Raw genomic sequence first — 26,890 nt, forward strand, 5'->3', positions numbered from 1 at the left:
CCTCTCAGCACCCCCACTGCCTCCCTACTGCTGACAGACCCAGCACTATACAAGCATCAACCTCAGCCTGAAAAGCCCTTTGAAAATCCTGACGCAGGCCTCTAACAGCTCACTCACACTTATTAACATGATTATTCAAGAAATAATCAGTTTCTGAGGAGAAATGCTGGAGGTTGGCATTCTGAGAAGATGCCAAGAATCGTGCTTTCTCCAGGCCAGAGGCCTCATTTGATCAAATCGGTTTCATCCTGTCGGTTTTTCTTGGCATTTGGACGTGTTTGAGGTAAATACTGTGGGAGGTTTGGTTTTTTTTACCTAAAATTGTAATGTTGCTTTTGGGCTTGGAAGCTTGGAAGCTCGTATATAAAGCACCAAATTGCTGTTTAATCTCCATAGCAAAGAAAAGGCTATGGAGATTGTGTTTCTGAACACATTCCTAGTGGTCTTTTTCATGGAAACCCAGAAGCGGTTCAATCCATAGCATGATAAGGGACACGGGAGAGTCACTGGGGACAAAAGCCAATGAGGTATCCAGCTCAGGCCCCTGGGGTGGGAGGCCCAAGCCTGCAGAGTCCATCTGCATTGATCAAACTCTTCCAGTAAGTGCTCTCAGTCAGGGTCTTGTGATCAGAAATCCCTACTTGTGCTGCTCGCTCTTTTTTTCCTTTATTAATACCAGCGCTGAGTCAAGGTGGCTCGTACACTGTTAATGTGGCCTTGAGCTCTCTTCCTAGAAGAACTCTGTTGGGAAACCGTGTACAGAAAACAGGTAACAGCAATGAAAGTTTTACCGGGGGATTTAGAGTGAGTAAATGACAAGTAGGTCATTGTTTGCAGATCCCCTGCGGCTCCCTGGGTTCTGGAGCTCGGAGACATGTGCCAGTGTAGGCATGGTTCAGACACAGTTTCCTCTTCTGTGTGCTTCGTACAGCTGGCTTCCTTGTCATGGTGCTGGGTTAGCCTTAAACCTCAACAGTTCACATTTTATTATTTACATCCAACTTCAATCACAGTTCCTCGCCCATCAAAGCTGACTAAGGAGGTGCCTGGCAGAAGCAGGTAGGCAGGAAACTCAGCCAGCAGGATAATTTCTGGAAGCTGCCTTATTAGGTAAGAATGATTGCTTTGCCTGAAACCTCAGGCACCCCTCACCTGTGTCAGGTGGGCTGTGTTTGACCTCTGGAAGCCACATCAGAAACCCAGGGCTCGGCAGATACCCAGGACCGTCAGAACTGACCTTAGGATGGGAAGACAGTGTAGACTGGCCAACACTGTTTCTATCAGAGAGGAAAACCAAAGCTTAAATGGTTGGTTTTCATACAGTGCTTACGGCTCCCAGTGATGAAGGAACTTGGAACCAGTCTAAGCATACCTGTTCCTGGGAGATAATAGGAAGTCTGAGGTGGACATTTGGTCAACCTTCTTTCTTCAGTTTAAGAGACTGTTCCTAAGTTAAAAAAAAAAAGAAAACTGTTTTCTAAAGCTCAGGGCTTCCTTAAGAAAACAAATGATTACAAACATTGCATCTTTCTCTTGCAATGTGTTTTGAAGCCCCATAGACAGAGCCGTGCCTCTGGGAATAGTCCAGGTGCTCTAAATGTTATAACAAAGAAATACAAGTTCAGGGACATGAACCTGAAATGTTAGACATTCTCATGACCCCTGTGAGAGAGATAGTAGGCCTCCAGTTTCCAGGCCTGGGTTTTCTTTCCCAAAAAGACTAAATCATCACTCAGGCCCATTGAATTCTCTGTATAACCAGCCAGCTTTTGTAGGAGCAAGGGGCGTGCATGGGGCTCACAGGTTTCTGTCTGCGGGGACGGTGGGGTGTGTCCATGAGAACATCGGGGAGGAAGAGTGGACTGGCTCCATGCTTGGGCTAATCAGATGACAGCCGTAGTCACCTTCCTTGTGTGATTTTTTTCATCCCATATTTGCCAATGGGAAATACTAGATTTAGAGGCTTCTCTCCATGTGAAGTTTTTCCTATACCTCTATAGACTTTTCTGTCGGTAAGGCTGAGAAACTGGAGGCACAGAAGCCCATAATTTAGTCAAGGCCTACATAGTGGAGGGGTTGGAACACTGATCTGCATAAATCCAGAGTCTGCATTTCCACCTCCTGTCTTGGTTACCTAATCCATTACCTAAAAAGGAGCTGGGATCCTGGGCAGGTGACCAAAACAGAAATGTTAAAGTTTCCAGTGGGGACTAATATCTGGATCAAGTTGTTAGTTATCAAATCATCTATAAGGTCAAGGGCAGACACACTGTAGGACACTGGTTCTAAACCTTGACCACATTGAATTATTATTATTTTTTTAATTCTCTTTTTTTTTAAGATTTCATTTATTTATTTGACAGAGAGAAAGCGAGCAAAGTAGGCAGAGAGGCAGGCAGAGGGAGAGGGAGAAGCAGGCTCCACGCTGAGCAGGGAGCCTGATGCAGGGCTCTATCCCAGGACCCTGAGATCATGACCAGAGCTGAAGGCAGACTTAACCGAATGAGCCACCCAGGCACCCCCACATTGAATTATTTGAGGAATTTTAAATAATACTAATGATAGGTCCTACCTCCAGAGATTTTGATAAAATTTGTCTGGGATATGGCCCGGGCATCAGACATTTTTAAAATCTCCCCAGGTGATTCAGATGTGCAGCCAAAATTGAGAACCACTGCTTAGGAAAAACAGAAATGGTATCTTAGAAGGTAAAGCTGGAGCTGTTTGAATATCTGCTGCACCAAGGATAGGACCCAGAAGGGGTTCTAGCAGTCCCTGCAGTACTTGGGAGGAGGCTGGACACAGGGCAGGCAACAGAGCTCAGCCAAGGCTGGGAACCAAACTGTCATACTAACTACCTGTGGTGATCATTATGCATGCCAAAAGGTTGACTCTTATATACAAGGTTGTTATTATTTTGCATACTTAAATCTTGACTCTCCAAACGAATTAGAAGCCCCCTCAGAGTTTGAGATGCCAGCACCCAAAAGATGTCTGCCATCTTTGCCATCATCCCCAAACTCTGTGATCGGCAGGGCAGGACCTATAGTCAACTTTTCTTAATCTCCCAGGCTGCAAAGCACAGGGCTTAGCACATGGTGCCTGGACGTGGGGAGGATGGGGGCATCTTCAGCTAGATGCATGGTCATCCCTGGGAAGGGTAATATTTTCATGTTAATTTATTCCAGAAGCCATTCTGCTTTTGTGTCTGAAATGGGCACTGTGTTTATGTACGCTGTAACCGAAGCCATCCTTTTCTTTTTTTTTAATTTTTTATTGTTATGTTAATCACCATACATTACATCATTAGTTTTTGATGTAGTGTTCCATGATTCATTGTTTGTGCATAACACCCAGTGCTCCACGCAGAATGTGCCCTCTTTAATACCCATCACCAGGCTAACCCATCCCCGAAGCCATCCTTTTCTGGCAAGTTCATGGGTCTCTTGCCAGAAGGTTAGCATCCCTGCTTTTCCTTTGGTGCAGGTACATAGGCTTCTGCAGCACAGCAAATCTGCTGGTGAGGAGGGCCTTGGTAGAGAAACTGTAAGAGATTCACGGGCTCCAGCGGGTTGTGATTTTGAGGTTGATACTGAATCCTTCAGAGTGAGGAGAAAGGGGCAGACTTCACAAGTCAGCAAAAAAGCTGCCAAGAATGTGCTTGCCAAATGGCTGTGTACATGATTCTCAGAGCCTTGGTAATTTCACTGTGTGTCTGATTGAAAAATTATATTTGTGGCCTTGGCAAGGCAAGAATAAAAGAAATAACATACTTAATGTTTGTATGCTTCGGGCTGAGAAACTTTTAGTTTGAAAAAGTTGTTCTTCCAAAGTCGAAAATCACAAGGGACAAGCAAATTTGGTTAGAATTTTGTTGGAAGTCCAGCAACAGTCCTAGTAGCCATGATACAGAAGGGGCTAGAAGAAGGAAATTGAAATTTGTTGAGCAACTATTCGATTTAAAAGTTGTTTTGTAAAGGTAGATTGTTCGGTACTTGCCACACACCATGTTACCCATGAAGATATTTTCAAAATACAAATACGAGACTATAACCCATCTGCTTAAAGCCCTTCAGTGGCTTTCCAGAACTTTTTGGAACATATAACCAATCCGTGACATGGCCTACAGGGTCTTGCTGGGCTGGTCCCACGCTACCCATTGTCTGTCTGCTCCTTCCCACTGTAGGGCACCTACAGGCATACTTCTCTCTCCCACGACCCACACCAAAGCCTCTAGTCGCCCTTCACCTGGTCGGTTCCAACCCTTCCTTCAGATCCCAAGGGAATTTTGACCAGAGGAATGGCTGGGCACCTGGGTGGCTCAGTCCATTAAGTGTCTGACTTCGGCTCAGGTCATGATCTCAGGGTCCTGGGATCGAGTCCCTCATCAGGCTCCCTGCTCCCTGTCCCTCTCCCTCTGTCTCCCCCCAACCCCCACCACTCACACTCCCTCTCTCTTTCTCAAATAAATAAATAAAATCTCCAACTCCCTCTCTGGTTTCGTCTTGTTTCATTTTCACCTTCCCTTCCCCTATGGTCCTCTGTCTTGTTTCTCAAATTCCTCATATCAGTGAGATCATATGATACTTGTCTTTCTCTGATTGACTTATTTCGCTTAGCATAATACCCTCTAGTTTCATCCACGTTGTTGCAAATGGCGAGATTTCAATTTTTGATGGCTGCATAATATTCCATCATATATATATATACCACATCTTCTTTATCCATTCATCTGTCGATGGACATCGGGGCTCCTTCCATAGTTGGGCTATTGTGGACATTGCTGCTATAAACATGGGGTGCATGTGCCCCTTCGGATCACTGTGAATTGTATAAGACTGATGAATCACAGACTTCTACCCCTGAAACAAATAATACATTATATGTTAATTTAAAAAATTTAAAACTAAATAAATAAAATCTTAAAAAAAAAAAGATCCCAAGGGAAGTGTATCAGTGAGGGTGTAGGAGGAGACTGAAACCACACCAGTTATCTGAACCGAGGGGATATCCCATAACAAACCATTGAATAGGGCAAAATTATTAACTAGATAAATAAAAAGAAGAAAAAGAAGGCTCCCAGGTGGGGCTGGGAAACTGTGGCCCAGCTCATGTCGGGCTTTGTATGACCGGTGAGCTACGAATGGTTTTCATGTTTGTAAAAAGCTGTTAGAAGCAGAGCATACAGGGCGCCTGGGTGGCTTAGTCGGTGAAGCGACTGCCTTCGGCTCAGGTCATGATCCTGGAGTCCCGGGATATAGTCCCACATCGGGCTCCCTGCTCAGCAGGGAGTCTGCTTCTCCCTCTGACCCTCTTCCCTCTCGTGCTCTCTATCTGTCATTCTCTATCTCAAATAAATAAATAAAATCTTCAAAAAAATGAAAAGAAGCAGAGTGTACAGCAAAGACAGCGCGGGGCCCACAAAGTTGGCAGTGCTTGCTCTCTAACAGCCCATGCTCGGAGGCGTCACAGAATGGACAGCCGGCAAACACGGCCGCCACCCTTAGGTCTGCGGGAACGAAAGTGGGAATTACTAAAACTCAGAAACTTAAAGAGGGGGCCTGATGGCCTCCGACCCAGACCAGCTGCTGTCTCCGAGGTGGGTGTGGTGACGCTGGTGTCCCAAGGAGCAGCAGACCGCCCAGTCCGCGGAGCCGCTGCCTCGTGAAGGACCAGTGCTGCTGGGCAAAGAGGCACTGTGGGGACACGTGCCACGCGCGGGGATGGGAAGCCCACAGGAGCGCCCCAGGAAGCGGGCAGGAAGGAGCAGGTGCTTTCTCTCCCTCCAGGCTTTCAATCTCCCTCCGTTACCCCCTCTTGGTAGAGCCCCGCAGGAGGGCAGTTTGCAAGACGGAATGTGTGCAGCATCCCAGCCCCCAGATCACACCACAGACCACCGGGAACAGATTTGGGGCACCGTCCTGCTATACTTGGTGCAGAAAGCCTTCCCTGAACTGCACCATGTGCTCAGTGCCCTCTCTCCTATCTTTATTCCACTGTGTATCTTTTCTCCACAGCTCTTCCTACCGTGAACGAGTGACCATACCAAGCACTTCACAGTGCTCACTGTGCGCAAGCACAGTTCCAAGTCCTTTCCAAGATTAAATCTTCACAACAACCAGAGAAGGATACTCTGTCATCCCCATTTTACAGATACTGAAACGGAGGCATACAGACATGAAATAACTTAATCAAGGTTCGACTCAGCTGGCAGGTGGAAGAACCAGCCTTTGAACTTAAGACGGTTTTGCTCCGGGGGTCTGTGTTCTCAACCCACCCTCTACTGCCCCTCAGTTTCAATTTTATGTTTGTGAATCTTGGTTCAGCGTGTGTTTCCCTCATGAGACTGGCTTCACGAGGGTGGACATCGGATCTCTTCCCGCTGACCTTTGGGTCCCCTGAGGCCCCCAAAAGGTCTGGCACCCAGAAGGCTCTCAATAAATATTTGTTGAATGGATGCATATATGGATGAGGAATGGAAGTCCCAGAAAAGTGAGGCCAATGGTTAACTGTCGGAGCTGGGAATCCCACACAAATCCTTTGGACGGTGGAGCCCACGTTCTTCCCAGCCATGAGCAGGCACATGAGGGCTTGCCAGACAGTGATGCATGAAGCTCCTGAGGATGGCCTTGAGGCACTGCAAATTCCCCACTGTTCTCTGTATTTTGAACAAATGATAGTGTTCCTTGTGGTCTTCAGGTTATCCAGAATGTGTGACCAGCTATAATTCTGCATTCCCTGATCATGCCGCATGAGAGAAATCACTGTGCTCTGTAAACACAGTCCCCAAACCCAGGGAGCGGGGCCTTCCAGCAAAGCTGTCGCAAACACACGCTGCATTAACTGACCGTAGTTATGTCTGATGAGGAGCTTAGCGATGGGAGTAGGGATTCTTGTCCTTTTTATGCCATATACAGTATATGGCATAAAATATTTGGACTTTGTTTTCAATGAGCATACTAAAGAAAATCTTTCATCTAAAATATTGGAAAAATCGTGTTCTTTTAGCGAATTGGAACAGAATTCAATGGTGCTGGTGACTTCAGGACCGCATCCTTGCCCATTAGCATGTCATCTGCTAGTTCGCGTCTGCCTCTCTGGTCTCCCCTTCTCTCTACCTGAGAAAGCTCAAATACTTGCTGGGCTCCGCATGCTGCATTTTCTTTTCTTGCAACCTTTTGCAATACCGTTCTACTCAGAGAAAAGCCAACATCAGCCGTATACAAGGCACTCTGTGATCTGGCCCTCAGAGCAGCCCATTTGCCATGACTATTTTCCTCCATCTGATGCCAAACTAGAAGCTCACTGTGAGGAACTGGAGAGAAAAAACAGAGAAAGGCAGAGAGCGGTGGGTTTTACCAACCTTCGTTCATTGTTAACCTTCCAGCTAACTAATAAAATGTAGTCAGTGTAATAGCCCAGTTTTCTGCATGGGCTATTTTAAGACCAGTGAAATCAATCTTAGTTCCCTGTGTGGTTGTCTCAGATATTCCTATGAACAGTAGCAGCTCCAGAAACTGTATTAGGTGTGACCTAGGGCAGTAATCTCATTGGATGGGGCATTGGGAGGGGGGAAATAGGAGAGTGGTCACAAAGCTGTATTTGTATGGTAAGCATATGGTTTTTGGTTGATTCTGTGTTTATTAGGTTGGAGAGATCTGTCAGAGAATTCACAAATTTCAAAGCCACTGCTAGTGAAAGTAGGTACTAGATCTCTTCTGGCTAAAACACGCTTGATCTAGATTAAGTAAAATAGAGAAAGGCTATAAGTTATAAGGGTGTTGGACAGACCCAGTCAATGGAATTCAGGCAGGCCTGGGGGGGTACTAGAACCAGGGCCTGGGAGGCCCTTAGAATATTCTAGCTTCTCTCTTCTCTTATTGCCAACAAGCTAATTTCTTCTACTTCTCAGTTTCTCATTGTGGGAAATATGGCTGCTCCACAGCTCCCAAGTTTACATTAAAATGCCAGTTTCAAAGAGACACTAACTCAGCCATCTCTTAGTCCTAATACTAAATTATGAGAGAGAGAATGGACTGGTCCAGCCTGAGTCGGGTGACCACCCCCAGTCCAGTCACCAGCTGTACATCATGGCTGCTGGAGGGTGTGTGGGGTGATGGTGGGGATATCCACTGTGTTAAGGAAAAGGCATTTGTAATCACCATAAAGAAACATGTGGATACCCAGAGTGTTTGATAGCTGCTTGGTGTTGAACTTATCTATTGATTGAGCTATGGATTAAGCTGTTACTTCTATAACAGTGCCTTGGTTATTTGGCTCTTGACACTATCTGGTAGCTTCAAACAGTATGAAAGAAAGTAATAATAATAGTAATAGTAATAGTAATAATAATAATAGCAAAGACTTACATTGTACCTTAATAAACCAGACTGTTCTAAGCGCTTTGCTCTTTGTTAGTTCATCTAAATTCATCCTCACAACAATGGCATCAGGTAGATACGATTATGATTTCCATTTTAAAGATGTGGTAACTGAGGCACGGAGAAGTGAAGTCATTTGCTCAAGGTCACACTGTCAGTAAGAGGTGGAGCCAGGATTCGAATCCAACAGCCTAGCTCCAGAGTCTGTACTCCCAAGGGGAGCAGTTGGGAATGGCTAGAAGGCTCCAAAGACAAAGCTGGAAAGACATTCCATGTTGGATCAGTTCACCAAATAATGAAGAGGGACTCTCTCATCGGCCGACGGTGGTAGCTAGAGCCGGGAACACAAGAAGCTGCACCAAAAAGTGAAGAGGCAAGAAACCATCACAAAAATATCGATGGAAGGAGAAAGAGACTAGGCAAAAGAGGTGCTCTGAGGTACTGTGAAGTTGGAAAACCATAGAACAGAACTGGCAGAGAGCAGAGAAATACCATCCTAATGTTTTTCAAATTTTGGTCCATAGACCTGAAAGCTCTTGAAAAGAACACAGTTGCCTAGCCCCCGCTCTGGAAGGCAACAGAAGTCTATCGGATCCACCAGAAGGCCACATGGTTTAGCAGACACTGTTAGGCACTCTCATTTCATGATTGCACTGAATGAGCAGCACACAGCCTTGTGCACCCCCAGGACCCTGTAGGCATCACTGCATATGCCAGTGTCTTCCTTAAACCAGCTCCTGGGGCAGGGAAGTGTGTAGTACGTTTTTTAATGACTTCCGTGGTTAGGAGGATCTCAAAGGAGAACCGAGACTGCTTAAGCTTTCATTCTAGTTCTGTTACAAACTAGCCACGTGACCATTGGCAGACACTTAATTTCTCTGCAGTTTAAGGTTTCTTTTGTCAAGGTTATATATAGGTTAGACTGGATCAACGAACAGTACCTGGAATATGTCCTTCCACACATGTCTTTCTGTCTGTCCTGCAGCCTTCCACATCCTCCTCTGTCCATGGCAGACAATCAATCAGACACTCCTCACTGAGCGTACCTCTCAGGATTAATCACAATGCCCCAGGCACCCACTAACAATTGCTTAAAGTTGGCCTCCAGTTGAAACTAATTTATCTCTAGAATAGATGATCCACAAAGTTCTTGTAAACTCTGAAAATTCATAGCTCTCTTCAAGGAAAAAAAAAGTAATTTCATTTTTCTTGCCTTAAAGGATTCATTTTCATTTATATAAAAATTCATCCAACAAATATTTTCATATTTTGATTTTAAGTCTCCAGCAGATCTTCTCACTCCCAATTATTCCAATTTAGATTGTAATTATGATTTGAATGTTGTTCGTACTAAAAACCCTGTAAATCTTCATTATTCAGTTATGCTAAGAGGTTGGACTAACTTGACCTTTAACTTATGTTTTAGGTCAGCTTGAATTTGGATACAGCTTTATTTATAAAGACAAGTTTAAAGTTTGAGGATTTACTATATAAAAAAAAAAAAAAGGAGGGGCACCTGGGTTGCTCAGTCGGTTAAGCATCTGCCTTCGGCTCAGGTCATGATTATCAGGCTTCCCTGCTTCTCCCTCTCCCTCTGCCCCTCCGCCTGCTCGTGCGCGCTCTCTCTCTCAAATAAATAAAAATCTTTAAGTAAATATTTTTTAAAAAAGGAAAACCCTGAATTTTAAAGTATTTTAGGAAAAAATATAAATAAAAGCTTTCTTAAGTGTTTAAATCAGGCCTCGCCTGTTGATTACTTAAGAGAAATTCTTAGACCAGTTGTAAATAATTCAAAGTTTTGCATTTTTGTTTAAGAATTCTAAGGCTGATGCTTACAAATTAGCAAGTCTAAGGAGAAAAAAGTTTTAAAAATATGGTACAGTTGACCATTATTGTTTTAAGTTCCATGAATTCTGTGCCAATAAAAACATTGGGTTTTTCCCCCCATTGGCACTGGGTTAAAATTGTTGAAAATAGTGATTTTGCTCCTTTTATTAACGTCAAGGAACATTGTGTCGGGATGGGAAGTGAATATTTTAAGCAGGCAAACAATCTTCCCAAAGCAATTTTGGAGAAATTTGGAATTGGCATGAGTAGGTGGGTTTTGATATTCTGATCTGGACTCAAAACAGAAACGTTTTGGTTCTGGACACTTCTTTGTGAGGTCTGGAAGGGTTCCCTTGACATCAGCTATGTCCTGGATCCCAACCCAGACCTTATTTCCGAGGAGGCCTAGTCTGGAGCTTGGGCTGTGTTCCATTATTTAACCAATTGCAAGGTCTGAGAAACCTCACACTCTGATGGGAAAATGTACTAAGACAAGTGGCCCTGGGTCAGATGGAGCCCATTATGTAAAGCCTCAGGAAATTGGACTAAGGCCCTGGAGGGCAGAGAGATTGGCTGAATTAGTAAAATGTCTGAATTATAAAATATTTGACCAGAAAAAAATGTATTATGTGAAGACACAGAAGTAGCTGAAACTAACTCCTCAAAGTGAATTACCTGGTAGAGATGCCCAGAAGGTGACCCCTGCCTTTGTAATCAGGAGAATAAATACGCAAATGAAGTGTGTGATTAACCTCCTTAAATGATTGTTCACTTACGCCTGATTGAAGTTCCGCCTGCAACTGTATGGCATGATGGAAAGAGTGCCTTTGTAATCCAGCGATCAGAGTTCACACACTGGCTCTGAATTCTCTTGCATAAAGCCTGATGTATTAGAAAGGAGAAGATATATATTCTAATACACTAGAAAGGAGAAGAACCTATAAGGAGACAATATGATGACAGCTAACAGTGGTCACTGATGCCATAAACTGATGCTTCAACTCTCTGATCTTGAGTTGGCTCATCTGTAAAATGGAGCTGTGGCCTCTGCCTCACAAGGAAAATCCAATGGCTCATGAGGTCCTACCTGGTTGTCCTCTCAGCAGGACAGTCTCATCTCCTCCTGGCCTTTCTCTTGCTCATGCCACCTGGTCACCCGGCCTCCTGGCTCTTCTCTATTCTGGCTTTATGGGCTTTGCTGGGCTTTGTCCTCAACGTGGAAACTGGTTCCTTCAGTTTGCTCAGCAAACCCCCTCCCCGCCTTCAAGTCCTCCTTCTCACAGGCCAACTTTGACCAACATTTTTAAGACCATGACCTGCTCTACCTGCCATGTCTCACTGTAGATCTTCCATATCACATTTGACTTTTTTCTTAGCACTCATTGCTAAGAAATACCTCTTTGTTAACTTATTATGTTTATTGTTTATTATATGTCTCCCAACTGAAATATCCTTTAAAAGGGGTAGAGACTTTTGTATCAATTTTTTTATTGATGTTGCACCTAAAAGAGTGACTGGCACAGAAAAAGACACTCAATACATTTTTTTTAATGAATAAATGCAAGCCAAGTCTCCAAGTGACCAAAGAGTCCATGCAACACAAAACATGTGATTTATTCTGAGGGCAGCCCTAGAGTCCCTTGCATAGAGTTCTGTTGACCCTTAGTTTTGGTATCATCCTGACAAACAAGCTCTCTGGTTTCCCAGCTTACAACATTTTAGAAAGGGGAAGATCCTAAAAGGTGGCAATGTGAGAGCAGCTAGCAGTGATCACTGACCCCTTGATACCAAGAGAGAAGATGGAAAACTTAAAAACAAGCTGGAAAAATTAGATCACATGTCTGAGACCATTTTATGAAGGCACATAGCCCCAGAGGACTTCACTCAAATGAAATGTTATGCATTTATTGCGTTGAGAATAATGATTGGAGTTGTAAAGATAAGGTTGACTTATGTTCATCAAACACTACTTAAGAAGATAAGAATATGTATCATACACTGCAGTTCAGTAGGACGTTTAGTGAACACCTAGTCGGTGCTGGGCACTGCACTTAGTGCTAGAGATTTAAAGGAAGATATGTGCTTGTAGTCTGGAGTGTGAAACGGATAATGTAAACAATTTTAATTTTGTTCAGAGATATTGAAGTTTTAGCATTTAAGAAGGTATAATTAATTACACTGGAAAATTTACTTAAACAAAAGAGCTCATTCCCTGTATATGCTGCTATGAATTATTGTGAATCCCAAAGTTAGTAGAGTATTAGTCAGCCAATCAGGCTTACACCAAAGGATACATTTGTTGCCCTAATTACTGTACGGTATTTGATCCAAGCTCTTAACTTCTCTCCACTTCCCAAAGATACCATGTTGAAAAGTAAGGTCAAATTTGGCAACCAAAAGAAAGTTGACATTAGTTGGTACCATATATTTAACACTCAAATTAACACTCTATTATGCAATTTCAGTATTCTATAATTTTTCATATGAATAGTTTTTTCACCAACAAGGTTGCAGATTCCTTCACATTAGAAACAAGGTCATAAATGTGATCAGGTCAGTGTTGTGTATGTTCAAATTTAGATCTAGCTAATATTTATTCTTTGTCTCTTATATGTAAGCTCTGTGCAAAGCATTTTTCACACTGTCTCACCCCTTATATTGTTTCATAAAGAATCTTGTGATGTAGATATTCTTTTCACAATTTCTAGAGTGAGGAACCTGAAGCTAGTTAGGTTATTTATGACCCTACCCTCTTGTAAGTGGATTTGAATTCAGGTCCTAGCCTGAAGTCTAGGACCAGTGGTGTTGAATAATGAGCTTTGGTCATGCCCATACTTACTCTTTCACTGAAGTTTAATGTCATCTCAGAATATTTTTTAGATCTTGGATTATTTATTTTCTTTTTGTTGTTTGGACCCTACTTGTAGATCAAGTTTCACATCTGTGCTGCAGTTTAGCACCCAAAAAAGAAATTTTATATATGATAGAGCCAGAGTGTATTTTTCTTTATCCTTTGGTTATTTTTCCTTTCCTACTCACATAACTTGTGGTTAAATTATTTTCCTTAGACTTTCATACTAAAATAATTTGCCTTTGGGTAGAGGCCAGGCACAGACCATTTTCAATTCTCTACAAGATTGTTTTTCTAAGCTGTTCAAATGAAAGAATTCCCATGTCTCACAATGGGCATTTGTAAGTTGGTTATTTTGGGCAATCAGTGCTAGAATGTAGTCTTATTTCAAAACCTTGCATCATCTCACTACACCTATCCTTAGGAAACGACCCAACAGGTACATAGAAAACAAGAGCAATGATCCAAAAGCCCACACCAGTTACTGTTTCCAGATTCACGTAACAATTTGTCTTCTTCGTGTTGAGTTTGAAATTTTAATGAGGCTATTTAATTTCCCACTTTTTACATAGCTATGCATAAAAATTCCTTCTTACCTTAGAGGGAACTAAGAATTGGAATGAAGAACCCTTGAACTAATCAAAATAATCCTATGGCTTACATTTATCAAGCACTTACCTCGTACCAGGAATAATGCTAAGTGCTTTATCTACTTTATTGTAGCTAAGACCTACAACCCCCTGTGGTAGATAATTTTCTTCATATAAAGTAGATGAACTAACACACAAAGAAATAATTTGTCCAAGGTCACTCAGCTGGCACAAATGCCAGATCCAGGACTCAAAACCAAATCAGGCTGGCTCCAAAACCCTTGTCTTCATTTCTTTAAAACAAAAAACAAAAAACAAAAAAAAAAACCCTGACTGTTATTTTGAAATATTTTAGATATACAAAAAAGTTACAAAGAAAATACAGAGAGTTCATGTATACCCTTCACCCAGTTTTCCCCAGACTGGCATATACATTTCCAGGATCATTTGTTAAAAATAAGAAATGGATGTTGGTACATTGCTATTAACTAAACTCCAGATTGTGTTCGGATTTCATCAGTTTTTCCACTAAGGCCCTTTTTTTATTCCAGGATCCAGTCCCAGGGAACCACGTTGCATTGGGTTGCCATGTCCCCCTAATCTGCCTGGTCTGGATAGTTTCTCAGTCTTTGTTTTTACGACCAGGCAATCCTGAGAAATACTAGCCAGGTATCCTGTAGAATACCCCCCCCACACTGGGTTTGTTTAATGTTTTCTCATGATTAGACTGGGGTTATCAGTTTTTTGAAAGAATATCGCAGAGGTTGAATCCTTGTTTTTAAACATTTCCTGATCCTGTGTCACTTTCAGTCATGCCTATGTTATAGACGAGCAGAATATTTCTCTTTGCCATTCTACCTGAGAATTAACTACAACTGTAGTGTGGTTTGGAAAAACACAAAAAGGCAGAGGTTCATTTAAGTTTGTAACATAATGAGAAATCATATGATGACTTACTTATTTCCATATTGACAGTTGACAGCTTGATAATTAATGTCAGTGTGGAGAAATTCCTAATGAACTCCTAATGTTCAGGTGAAGAAAAGTTCCAATATTTTCATGTTGGAAATCCTTCCAAGAGAAGTATGCCTAAATATGGCAAACATTTTATTTAAAAAAAATTTTCTTTAGTGCTACTTATGATAATAAAATGTTTAAAAAATAACATAAATGAGGGGCACCTGGGTGGCTCAGTCGTTAAGCGTCTGCCTTCAGCTTGGGTCATGATCCCAAGGTCCTGGGATCGAGCCCCTCATTGGGGTTCGATCTCCCCCTCCCTCTCCCATTCCCCCTGCTTGTGTTCCCTCTCTTGCTGTGTTTCTCTCTCTGTTCAGTAAATAAATAAAATCTTTAAAAAAAATAACATAAATTCCTGACAACAGAGGAATATTTATGTAGATTGTAGCATATCCCCATAATGGTATAACATACATTTTATACATATATATATTTTTTAAAATGATGTTTATAAAAGGTAAATATTACTATAGATAGAATCTAGTGGAAAAAGCTAGACACAATATTGTATATTTATCACCATCACAGCTAATGATGTACACATTGTCCAAAGATGACTGCAGGAAAATAGACCAAAATGTCAACAGTGGTTGTTGGGTGGTAGGATTATGAGTAAGTTTTACTTCCTTCTACTTTTCCATACATTCCATGCAATTAGGATGTTTACATTTTCCTTTGTTAAATATATATATATATTCAAAGGAAGAATCCTTGAGAACCAGACGCACGAGTTAGGCCTCGTTTTGTCTCTAACCCCCAAGACACCAAACACCCAAGGTCGGAATGCTAACGTTCTCTGAGGGTGGGGGGTTGGAAAGAGGCAGGAGGTGCTCTGCCTCCACCCACCTCACACCACCGTCAGCACCCTATACACACATTCCTATATCTTGACAGCCCTCCAGAGGCAAAGTTCATCCCTGTAGCCACTTGACTCTAGACTGAGACCGAGGTTAACACTTACAAGCTCTGTGATCTTGAGTCAAGAGATAAAGGAGTGGTCAAGGGGAGTCCCACAGCTTAGATTTGAACCTTGGCAGATGATTTTACTCTCTGTGCCTCTGTTTCATCATCTATAAAATGGGAATAATAACAGTATCTATCTACCTTATGAGATTTGGGCGAGGACAAAATAAGTTATACCTATAAAGTGCTTGGAATAGTGCGAAGCATGGGGTGTCTGGCTGGCTCAGGGCGAAAAGCATGCGACTCTTGATCTTGGGGTCATGAGTTAAGCCCCACATTGGGTGTAGAGATTACCTTAAAAATTTTTATTAAATTAAAAAAGGGACACCTGGGTGACTCAGTCATGGGCGTCTGCCTTCGGCTCAGGTCATGATCCCAGGGTCCTGGGATCCAGTCCCACATTGGGCTCCCTGCTCAGTGGGGAGCCTGCTTCTCCCTCTGCCCCTGCTTGTGCTCGCTCTCTCTCTGACAAATAAATAAATAAAATCTTTCTTAAAAAGTTAAAAAGAAAATGAAGAACAGTGCATGGCACATAGTAGGTACCCAATGAATGGTCTTTAATATAATGGCTTGTGATTGAACTGTTAATTTTTATTCACCAGGAATCTGAGAATGCTCTACTAAATGATTTCTTGGGCAACCTCTAACTCTAAAACGTGGTGATTCCAATTATCCAGAGGCTATAGCTTCTGAAACTGTGACTCTGAAAATTATGTGTGGGGTCTAAAGGTGGCCAGAAGCTCACTAACGTCCATTCGTGTGGGAGAAGAGTGTATAAATTCCAGCTTAGATTTATGAAAGTCAGAAAAACATGTCCCAAAAGGACCTCCAGCTGAAGGCCATAGCTCTTTGTTTTTTAAGCTGGATCACATTAAAAAAAAAGAATGTGGTTCTGCCAGAGTGGATGTATTCTTACAGCCAAAAATCCTAAAAGTTCTCTTGTGGTCACATGTGACACGATTTAACATTTTGGACATTATATGAAGAAGTAGCTCATTAATTGATTTGAAATGGTGAATGTTACAGAATTGGGAACACCAAACACTTAATATTTAATACAATATTAAGAATAATACCAGTGTAAAAGAAGCAGCTTGAACTGTTCCTAGGTTAGGGGATACAGAGGAGCTATTGAAAAGCTTAATTTCCAGAGCACTTAATTCAGGGTTGGCAAGTGAAGTGAATGTTTGGGTTTGAGGACCTAGCTTTTAGAGACTACAAAATAAATCCTTAGGCATCTCCTTGGTGACCATTGCCAAGAAGCTGTGAAGACAGAGAATTGAGGTCCACTGTAAGAGCACCACTGGATTGGGAGTGGTGCTTGGGGATTGGGAGACCTGGGTTCCCCAGGGAAGGTTGTTCTTGCTTTGGGGAGCCCTTCACATCCAGCTTGGCTCACTGAGTGTCCAGACAGAAAGGAACACAGGTCTCTAGTCTGCTCGTGTGGAGCAAAAGGGGTCTTGGACTCACGGCAATGATGTAATCCAGCCTGTGTGTTTTGGATCTAAATTAATCCCAAATCAGGCCAGTTTAAGAGAGGATGTTTTAACTTGATTGAAATGAGTTTGCAACTTCTACACGGGTAGTAGGAATAACATTTTCAAAGCACTTTGCAGCCTCTAGTGCTCTAAGTCTTCGGAGCCAGGCAGATCTGAGTTTGAATCCCAGATCCACAATTTATGAGCTATAAGACTGGGGCAAATTACTTAAGCTCTCTGTTCCCCCGTTCCTTCTCAGAGGTACTGAGAAGTTTAGATGAGATTCTGTTTCAAAGTCCCAAGCACAGAGCTAGGCCCATAGTGAACACCCAACGGCCACCACAACCATCACCTAACGGGTCGTCTTTGCTCCCCACGATGACCTGTTAGGTGATGGTTGTGGTGGTCCCTGTTTTGCAGAGGAGAAAACTGAGGTTAGGACAAGCTGAGTACTTGTCTGAGATCAGACATGTAGAAGCAGAGGAAGAGCCAACACTCACGGCTCCATCTTCAGACTTAACTTCTAGCTTCCCATTGCATGACAAGGCAATGCCTTCCTTTGAACGCAGCACCAACCAGATACTCATTTCTATCAGTCAGACAAGTGTTTTTGGAGCAGCTACTTCTCTTTGTGCACTTGGGAAACCAGCTTTACCCCCAGAGACTCTGGCAAAGTGGCCTAAGGCTATAAGTTATGCTGTCCCAGATTTTCTGATCCAGAACCCAAGCAGTTGAATAGCCAGTGAGAACAGGTGAGCAAGGGGGAGTCCCCATAGGTACAGGAGGTGGAGGGATGGGTGGAGGCAGGGGTGGGGGTGGGGAGTAAAGAGTCTGCGGCCCAAGTTCAGGACAGTGTCATCTGGCCTGGGGCCATACTGGACTTGGAGGCTGTCTGGACCCAGAGCCACAGCTGCCTTAAAACTGGACTGTGTGAAGTCTTCCATCGTGCCCTGGCCTTTCTGGCCAACGGTAGGTTCAGTTCTGGTCAGCGAAGCACTTAGGCCCTGTTGTCACTGTCTGGGTTTTGAGTTGCAGTGGAGTCCCCATCACCTCTTCCCAAAGTCAAAAGCAGACCCTCAGTCAGTAGTTATTCATGCCTGTCAACACAGACTTCCTCATCCCAGCCAATCTGCTTTTGGGTAGCAGACAAGCGCCCCCTCTCCCCCTCAACACACACACAATCTGAGAGAGAGCCACAGGATGTCAGTAAAGCCTTCCCAGCCACCCCTATCCACCCAGGCCGAGAGGCTGAGGCCTCCCAGTTCCCCAGTCTCCAGCCACAGAAAGGAGGCCAGATAGACAGTGGAGCCACCAAGTCCAGGGGCTAAGTCCCTCAGGCTGGACCCCCCAGGGGACTTGGAACAGAAAGTAGAATGTCTTTCGATCTAAGTTTGCTGCATCTTTCACTTTTATGCACGACATTCCTCGCCTGGCGTACGCTCTCATTTCCACATTTGCTAGCCCAATGTAAATGCCCCTTTTGGGGGCCCCTGGGTAACGCAGATGGTTAAGCATCTGACTCTTGGTTTCAGCTCAAGTCACAATCTCAGGGTCATGATCTCAGGGTCGTGAGATTGAGCCCCGCATCCAGCCCCGCGTCAGGCTCCATGCTCAGTGCGGAGTCTGCTTAACACTCTCTCTCTGTCTCCTTCTGCCCCTCCCCCCTTCTCTCTTTCTCAAATAAATAAATAAATCTTAAAATATATATGAATAAATAAATAAATGCCTCTTTCTCTGTGCAGAATCAGGAACAATGTTTCTTTATCTTGAGACTATTTAATATTTAGGTGTTTAGTTTCTGCTTGTTGGTCATTTTTTTAATTATGAAATATTTTAGACATAGTAGAAGTATAAATATAAAGAATATGTGGCAGTCATTACATGAAACATTGTAAATACATTTGATGTCCTCTCTAATTCCCTCCTGGATCACGGCCCTCTCCCTGTCACCACCCCTAAGGTAATCACCATCATAATTTGGGTATTTAATGATTCCCATGCATGTTTTAATACTTTTAATACATATGGATGTATTCTTAAATTATAGTCTTTTGCATATCTTTAAACATCTTCGCAATTATGTCAAAGTAGGTATCTTTCAACTTCCTCATTTCTAAGATGGGTTTGGTGATAATATCTACCTTTCAAAGGTTTGTTGTGAGGACAAAATGAGTTAATACATGCAAAGCCCATAAAGTTCTACCTGGCACTTAAGTGTTAAATGAATGCTAGCTATTATTATTGTTATATTTTCTACTTATTGTGCTTTAAGAGTTATCCATGTAATACAGTTTCAGACCATTTATTTTAATCACTATGTATAACATTCCATTATATCAGTAAACTGAAATGTACTTCTCCAGGCCTCTGTTGAGAACTATTTAGTTGTTCTCAATTTTTTCAATTAGAAACAATTTTGCAGTCAACATTCTGGTACATGTCTCCTTGTACATGGGCAAGATTTTCTGGCTTCATGTAAACAAAGAATGTGAAATTGCTGGTATATAACTTTAACATATTTTAATTTACTTCTGACTAATAATTATACTGGGCTCTGTGTGTGTGTGTGTGTGTGTGTGTGTGTGTGTGTGTGTGCAGATCTTGAACATTGCTAGCAGATTGTAAGCTCTTAGAAGACAGCCAGTGTCATTCAATCATTCTTTGATTCATGCACCCAGTATAAGGCACATACCGGTCTAGGTGACAGGATATAAAAATCAAATTGCATGGACTGCCTCCCAGGGGTCTCTGTGTTCTGGAAGGACACACTCAGGACACAGGTAGTCAGATTGGCGGTCATTTTAAAGGCAAAGGTTTTCACTGAAAATCCAGGATGGACCAGGCATCATATGTACACTCTCAAACATACCTCTCATTAATGGCACCACTTGTTTGTTGAGTGTTCAGACCTAGTCATTCATCTTGCAGAGTCCAGTTTCCTCTGACGAGAAAGCACTGTTTTATTGTGTTTAAAAGCACAGATCAGAATTCGAGTCCTAACATCAGCACATATGAACTGCATGCATTTGTAGAAAGGATTTAACTCCTGTAAGTCCCTGCTTCCTGATCTGTAAATGGTGCTCATATAGTATCTATCTAAAAGGGGGCTTGTGAAGATTACATGAGAAAATGTGAGTAAAGTTTTTAGCACGGTGCCTAGCACATAAAAAGTGCTGAACAATTGGTAGCTATAATGATGATCATGTTGATTATGGCATCCATTCACCAGAAGATGCATGCCTTTTTAGAGGTTAGCACAGCTAGGAGGCATCAAGAACTTTTACTTTCTTCATTGCACTGTCAATCATCAGCCTATTACCTCATTTGAAATTTTAGGATATTATCAGTTACTACCTCTTCTATGTGAATGTATATTCACGATGTATTTGATCCCAGCCTTGCTTTATTTGGAGAATGGTGATGTTTTGTTTTGTTCTCTAATTTATTTTTTTCAGCCAACAGATTTGGCTCTAATTAACAGAAAAAAATGATAACTTCTTATAAGTCTGTTGATTCCCCTCTGTTCACTGGGGCAGGCTTCCAGGCCCAGGAGCTCTGCTGGCGGCTGCATGCTTGAACCTCTAGAGGGAGCTTGCAGGGTGTTTGAGTCCATTGCTTTGCTTCTGGGCAAAACTGCATTTAAACAATACTTGAAAACATCGTTATCCTGAGTAGATTCTTAGAGAAAAATTCCAGGATCATTTTCCAAAACAGATTCGGAGAGTCCCCAGCCTGCTTCCATCACATGCATACTTAATTTTACTGGAATTGGGTTTCCTTTCAGAGTGGTCTCCAGCTCCCCACAGTGGCCCCTCCTAGGAATTTTCCTAAATTAAGCAAGTGTGCGTGAACTCCAAGAGATGTGCAGGCCTTAACTTTTGGCTGCCTCTTTGTCCCTTTTCTAGAAGTAGGCATAGCATTTCACAAATAAGGAGCTGCTGCTAAACTTAATCTGCTAGATTTATCACAGAATGTATGGAACTTTTCCTGTCTCTAAGAAATACCTCCTGTTATTTTTGTTTTTTATTTTCTTCATTTGTAACCTTATATTTAAGGGAGTGTACTGCTATGCTTAAATTAACCAACTCTGGGATAAAATGTATTTCTGTTCCCCCAAACAACAGCTTGGTGACAAGCACTTGGAAAATAACATAATTTGGCTTATGGGGCAGTCAAGGCATGATTTTCTTGCAAGCATGCCTGAAAGAATGATTCCAGAACCCCAGTCTCTTTCTGAGGGAGAGAGAGCAGAGGAGTACCCTCCTCAAGTATCCGAATGGCCATCAAGCAGACTGGGGAGTACACTTATTCTGCATCTCCAGAAGGCAGACCAAGGGCATACAAGTAGTGTTGAGTATGAGGTCAACTTCTGCTCAATGTAAAGAAAAACTTTCTAAAAACCACTGACTGCTCCATCTCTGAAAGTACTTGATTGGAAGCTGAAAAAACATCTATCAAGGATACTGCCCAAGGGGGTGGGGAGGGCCCTTAGATCCCTTCCAACTCTGAGATTCTGTGACTCTCTTATGGGAAGGACCTACTTTCTATTTGCCTCTTGATGGTGGTATTAACTTGACTCTTTGGGATATTTTTCCCCTGTAGTGAAAAAACTGTGTCTCTTAAGTCATTGGTGTCATACCTTCATTGGCATTATATATATTAGTGGTATTGGTATTATGGAATTGGAGAGGACAGAATGGCAGTGTGTGTGGTGGGAAAGGGAGAGAGGACAGATGAGGGAAGGGCTCACAGACCTGAGGTCACTGAAGGATGAGAGGAATCAGGGAAGGCTAGGGGTCTCCAAGGCAAAGTTATGAGAAGATGAGAGATCTTGGTTTATTCAAGGCATGAGGTATTTTCTGGAATGGCTTGACTTAGTGCCATCAGGGTAAGGGGAGAAGTAAAGGTTAATAAGGAGGTATGATATTCAAAATATTTAATGACCTGTATGGTTTGGATCTAAACCAGTCAAAACAGTGGCCAGCTATGTCTCAGTGCTGTAGGAATACCAGATAAATATCAGCCCAATCAATAAGTCTGCAAAGTAATTTTTGACCAGAATATCCCAAACAAGGAGTAGCACAATCACATTTGCAATTTAGAAAGATCACTCTGAGAGAAGAATGGATTGCTCAAATTCTTAATGGCTGTGAGTATAAATTGAATAGAGTTTATTCAGCAAGCTTCAAGAAGCAACACTACATTAAGCCATAAATCCAGCTATGGAAAATAAGCCTATTCCTCAGCCCACAACAATGATAACAAAACCCGCAATGTGCCAAAATGAAAATCAAGCTGTTGGTTTACAAGAAATGTAACCCTATATCCTTCAGTTGTTCTCCGTGCCAGACTGGTTTTCAGGTTTTCAGCCTGGTTTGGCATGGATTCCTGACAAATTTGCTGAAAACCACAACCTCACATGTTTACACTTCTTTCTCTGGGGGACACATGGATTAGAAAAAGAAATAGGGGCGATTAAGACAGGAAGGGTAAGCATCAGATAATCCAAAGCCAGACAAGTGACCTCCAAATCAAAACCAGTCAACCAACAAAAGTCTCCACACCGCTCCACTGAAATTCCTCCTCTCCCCCGTATGGGGAAGAGTAATCAGCACTGTGAACTGTCAGTTCCCAGTGGGTAATGGTGTATTTTTTTTTCCGTCATCCCCGTGTAAGAACACAAGGCCCGAGCAGCATCTGGTGAACATCGGTCACTGAGGGTGTCAGGGGTATTCTAAGGTACTGTCAAGCTCAGGGGGCACAGGAGGCAGCCTGTGTAACAGAATCTGAGAACCCTGATGGGGACCCGAAAATAGCTTCACCAAAGACGGACCACCGATTGATTCTTCAGGGTCAAGGCCAGGTTTCCATTTGACTGGCACTTGTGTGTGTAGCTCAAAGTGGCCTGAAATACCCCTTTCTCTTTGCTGACTACAAGGAGAAACTTAGGAAGGCGTGTCCCTGAGAGATTTCCCCAAACTCTAGCTCAACATGGTGTGTCAAAGGCTCAGGGGGAAGCGATGTACTTGGAGCCAAGTATGTAGTCATGGACAGGGGAACTCCTGAGCCTCAGTCTCCTTATCCATAAAATCAATCCTCACTTGACTTATGGGATTGCTGGGATCAATTGCTCATTGTTATGTAAGTGTCATATGATGTTGTTATTGCTCTTCTCAGATGAGCTCAGACAGCTGTGGGAGTGCGGGGATGGGGAGGTGGAGTCTTTTCTCAGTGGCAACGTGCAGTGGACTTCCAGATCCTTCTCTGGGAGGGACACACATCGGTTCTGGAAGCTCTTAGAAAGCTGGAGTGGAGAAATAGTCCCTTGTTTCTGGGCCAATAAGTTGGGGCGTGGAGGCAGACTCAGGGAGGAGAAAATCATTGAAAGTGTCCTGGAGGAAGACACTTGAAGGAAAAAACTTTGAGCTTTGGAGTCAGACTGTCTGGGTTTGAAGCCTAGCCGCCTACCCCCTCTCTGGCTGTATGACCCAGGGAGGCTGCTTGTCCATTCCATCTGTAAAAGCAGGCGTGATTTTTATAAATCTGTTATGAAAAGTTTGTTACAAAGATTCCAAATAACGTAGTTGAGGGGCGTCTGGGTGGCACAGGTGGCCAAGTGTCCAACTCTTGATTTTGGCTCAGGTCATGATCTCAGGGTCATGAGATCAAGCCCTATGTCAGGCTCTGTGCTCAGGGGGTAGTCTGCTTGAGATTCTCTCCCTGCTCCCCCTCCCCCCTGCACTCTCTCTCTCTAAAATAAATAAATAAATCTTTAAAAAAAATAATGTAGTCGAATAGAGCCTGAAATAGTAAATACCAATGAATAATGACTATTGTTAAGTACCACTGATTTCAATGTACAGCTGGCCCTTGAAGGAACAAGGTGGTGGTTAGGGGCACTAACCCCCAAGCAGTTAAAAATCCTTGTATACTTTTCACTTCCCAGAAACTTGACTACCAAAATAGCCTACTGTTGACTGGAAACCTTACCGATAATAGGAACAGTTGATTAACACATATTTTGTATGTTATATATATTATATTTACTATGTTATTACAATAAACTAGAGAAAAAAAGGTTATTAAGAAAATCATAAGGGGGGGCACCTGGGTGGCTCAGTCGTTAAGTGTCTGCCTTCAGCTTGGGTCATGATCCCAGGGACCTGGGATCAAGCCCCACATCGGGCTTCCTGCTGCATGGGAAGCCTGCTTCTCCCTCTCCCACTCCCCTTGCTTGTGTTCCCTCTCTCGCTGTGTCTCTCTCTGTCAAATAAATAAAATCTTTAAAAAAAAATCATAAGAGAAGACACATTTACAGTACTGTATTGTATTTTTTTTTTTAATTCACATAGAATGGACTTGTGCGGTTCAAACCTGTGTTGTTCAAGAAGGGTCGACTGTAATTCAACAAAAAATACTGTTCATACAAATGCTACATGTGGCAAACTTACATGTGGAATCTTAAAAAAAAAGAAGGTGAACACACAGAAACAAAGTAGAATGGTGGTTGCCTAGGAGTGGGAGAAATAGGGAGAAGTCAGTAAAAGGGTACGAACTTTCAGTTATAAGGATCTGATCTAATGCATAACATGGTGACTGTACTGTGTAACTGAAATTGCTAAGAGAGTAGAACTGGAGTGTTCTCACACACACAAAAAGGGTAAATATGTGAGATGGTTACATTAATTAACTCAACACAGGGTGTACATGTATGGAATCATCATGCTGTATACTTTAAATATATTACTGTTTTGTCAATTATACCTCAGTAAAGCTAAAAATAAGTACTTGTTCATAGAGGAAATGCTAAGTCCTAGACTGAAAAGTACTCTGAGCTCCCCTGAATCACAGATGAGAAAGCTGAGGCCCAGGGAGGCTGGCCCAAGGTCACACAGCTACTGGGGGCGGAGTCGCACCATCCACACTAGTCTTCAGAAGCAGAGTGATCTCCTCTCCATCACGCCTCTGAGATGGAGGACTTCACAGGACCCACGCCTGCTTACGGTTGTCAGATCCCATGACTCAGAAGTACATCCAGCCTTCTGAGTGCTGGTGGAACAGCATGTACAGGTGTTCTGAGGAGTCACGGAGGGTGGAGCAGACCGGAAACCCAGGTTGGCACAGCCTGGCATGGGGCCCTGGGCGTCAGAGTCAGAAGAAAGGTTGAAGAGTCACATCACCAAGTCTCTCTTTGAAGAGAGGGAGCCACTGTAGGGCTTTAGAGGACAGAGTAACACAGTCAGGCTTGTGTTTTAGGAAACACTCCAGGAATGCTGTGAGGAGGACACCACCGACCTGGTTTGCCCAGGACGACATCAGTACAGTGGATGAAGTTTACGAAGTGCTTTTGTGTGTGTGCATGTGTGTGTTGGGGTGACCAGGGGGATCCCACAGAGCTCTCGAATTCCTTGGTGCAGATTCTCATTTTTCTCATCTGATCCTCACAACAGCCTTAGGAGGGAGGCAAAGCAGTTACTACCAGCCCTGTCCTACAGATGAGGAAAACCAAGATGCAGAAGTAAAGCACCTTGTCTGGGCTCGACAGGCCATGAAGCTGACTCTCATTCCAGCACTTTACACCACACTGGATTGTGTATGCTGTAGCCATGCCCATAGTAAAAGTCTTTTGCTCCAAAGTAAATTAAAATACATTGAGGACAAGAGACATAGACATAGCAAATGGTTAGTAAATACTTGTTAATTTTTTCTACTACAAACTACAAAGTTTAATAACAAATTTCAGTAACAAATATTTCCATAGCAAACATCTATAGTGTCAAGGGTATAACAGTATTTATAAATATTAAAGCAAACTTTTTAATATCCTAGGAAGTCTCTTTGAGTAAGAGACTTAGAAACTCAGCTTTAATATAACAAAATAAGCTACAGAATGGGAGAAAATGTTTGCAAGTATATAAAGAACTCTTAAAACAACAAAAAAAGACAAACTTTAAAATGAGTAAAGTTACTTGAATAGACATTTCTTCAAAGAAGATATACAAATAGCCAGTGGCCCAAGAAAAGATACTCCACATCATTTATCATTAGAGAAATGCATATCAAAATCACAATGAGATGCCACTTCACATCCACCAAGATGGCGGTACTAAAAAAGCAAAAACACACACACGAAAAAAACCACACCGGGAATAACAAGAGTTGGTTAAGATATGGAGAAATTGGAACCTTTGTACATTGCTGGTGAGAATGTAAAATGATTCAACCACTGTGGAATTTGCTGTGATTCAGCCACTGTGGAAATCATTGTGGGGGTTCCTGTAAAAGTTAAACATAGAATCACCGTATGACCCAGTAAGTCCTCTCCTAGGTGGATACCCAAAAGAGTGGAAAAGAGACACTCCAACAAATGCATGTGTAAGAGTATCCCTAGCAGCACTCTTCACAGCAGCGAAAAGGTGAAGGAGCACAGATGTCCCCCAGTAGATGAATGGATGAACAGATAGTGTATATTTACAATGGAGATGAGTCAGCCATTCCAGAGAATGAAGCATTGATACATGCTACAAGGTGAATCTCAGAAACACGCTAATGTGAAAGAAGGCAGACCCAAAAGGTCACCGATTATACGATTCCATTTAGATGAAGTATCTAGAATAAATATATCAAAATAGTGAGATCTATAGAGACAGAAAGTAGCTGAGTGGTTGCTTAGGTCTGGGGGATGGAAGAATGGGAATATGGAGAGCAACTGCTTAACAGCGAGGACATTTCTTTTAAAACTACGTACATAAAGGTGTTGGTTGCACAACTTGTGAATGTACT

General features: G+C 42.6%; 1 protein-coding gene across 6 annotated transcripts in view; it reads left to right on the forward strand.

Annotated features, from left to right (window-relative positions):
* The window catches only part of ME3 (malic enzyme 3), a 216,541-nt gene that overhangs the window by 25,543 nt on the left and 164,108 nt on the right, over positions 1-26,890 (forward strand). The gene's annotated exons all lie outside the window — the stretch shown is intronic.

Source organism: Zalophus californianus, chromosome 11 (genome assembly GCF_009762305.2).
Source record: "Zalophus californianus isolate mZalCal1 chromosome 11, mZalCal1.pri.v2, whole genome shotgun sequence".
NCBI lineage: Eukaryota > Metazoa > Chordata > Mammalia > Carnivora > Otariidae > Zalophus > Zalophus californianus.